Genomic DNA, 1,656 nt, shown 5'->3' on the forward strand with positions numbered 1-1,656 from the left:
CATCATTATCAACAATAGCCAAATCTTGGAAAGAGGCCAAATGTCCATTGACTGATGAATGGATGAAGAAGTGGTACATAGGCACAGTGGAATATTACTCAGCTACCAAAAAGAATGAAGTCTTGCCATTGCAGCAATGTGGATGGAACTAGAGGGTGTTGTGCTAAGCGAAGTAGGTCAGTCTGAGACAGACAAGTACTGTATGATTTCACTCAATGTGGAATTTAAGAAACAAAACAAAAGAGCAAAGGGAAAAAGAAAAAAGAAAGAAGCAAACTAAGAAACAGACTCTTAACTACAGAGAACAAACTGAGGGTTATCGGAGGGGTGGGGGGTGGGTGAAGTAGAGGATGGGGCTTAAAGGGGGCACTTGTGATGAGCACTGGGTATTGATGAATCACTAAATTCTACACCTGAAACTAACATTATAGTGTATATTAACTAATTGGAATTTAAATAAAAACTTGAAAAAAAAGCAGGTTACAGAAAACCCCCCAAAATCCACAAAGTAATCAGTGCTATAGATGCAAAAAAGCTCCCCATGACTCCCCCAAAATACTTCAAAACAAACATATAAAACTTGATTTTCATTACAATGTTGTTGTATCTTCACACTAATAAATATAAAAAGCCAAGACCCAGATTATATATAGTGCTATGAATATATAGCCATAGAAATAATTATTGAACTTTGTCTTCCACATAAGAATGCCAAGTTAGTCTCTCTTCATAAAAAGCAATTACAATTTGAGTACACTTCATATCTGCCTCTTTTGCCAGGACCAGCTCTGCCTTATCTGAATCTTTCCATGTCATGACAAACATTAATTCACCACTGCTGTCTGTGGCACTAATTGTTCAGGATCAAGACCTCCAGCAAAGCCTTTTGGTTTATCAGCAGCATCTCTTTTTTTTGATTTGCTATTATTACATTCACTGTCAGATAAAGGTTTTCTTTTTGTATCAGCTTTTAGAGAATTAATAAATGCTTCAATTAACTCTGGACAATCTAAATTTTCTTCAGGTTCACAGGTATTGTCGGCATTGTCAGTAAGTCCCTTCCACTTCAGGAAATACTCCACTTTCCCATTCACTAGCTGTCTGTCCAGTACTTTTTCCACCAAGATTCTTCAGATTCTGCCTCTTCCATTTTTTACTCTTTCTATTCTGTTTCTCTCCCATTTTTTGCAATGTAGTTTAATTGGATGCCATTTAATTTTTTTTTTTATTTTTAAAAGATCTTATTTATTTATTTGTCAGAGAGAGAGAGCACACTAGAGAGTGCAAGCACAAGCAGGGGGAGCAGCAGGCAGAGGGAGAAGCAGGGTCCCTGCTGAGCAAGGAGTCAGATGCGGGAATTGACCCCAGGACTCTGAGATGATGATCTAAGCCAAAGGCAGATGCTTAACCGATGAGCCCACCTGGTGTCCCCATTGGATGACATTAAAAAAAAAATTTAATTCCAGTATAGTTAATATACAGTGTTATATTTGTTTCAGGTGTACAATATAGTGACTCCACAATTCCATATATTACTCAGTGCTCATCAAGTTTAAGTATACTCTTTAGCCATCAGTTTGTTCTCTATAGTTAAGAGTCTGCTTTTTGGTTTGTTGGATGCCATTTCTTATTGCCGACTTGAAGATCTATTATTCA

General features: G+C 37.1%; 1 pseudogene; it reads right to left on the reverse strand.

The window, feature by feature from the left end:
* Positions 1–681: 681 nt before the first annotated feature.
* On the reverse strand, positions 682–1,212 carry LOC123788476 (chromobox protein homolog 3 pseudogene; annotated as a pseudogene).
* Positions 1,213–1,656: the final 444 nt, after the last annotated feature.

The sequence above is a fragment of the Ursus americanus genome, chromosome 20 (assembly GCF_024610735.1).
Source record: "Ursus americanus isolate L20-20 chromosome 20, mUrsAme1.1.p, whole genome shotgun sequence".
Taxonomy (NCBI): domain Eukaryota; kingdom Metazoa; phylum Chordata; class Mammalia; order Carnivora; family Ursidae; genus Ursus; species Ursus americanus.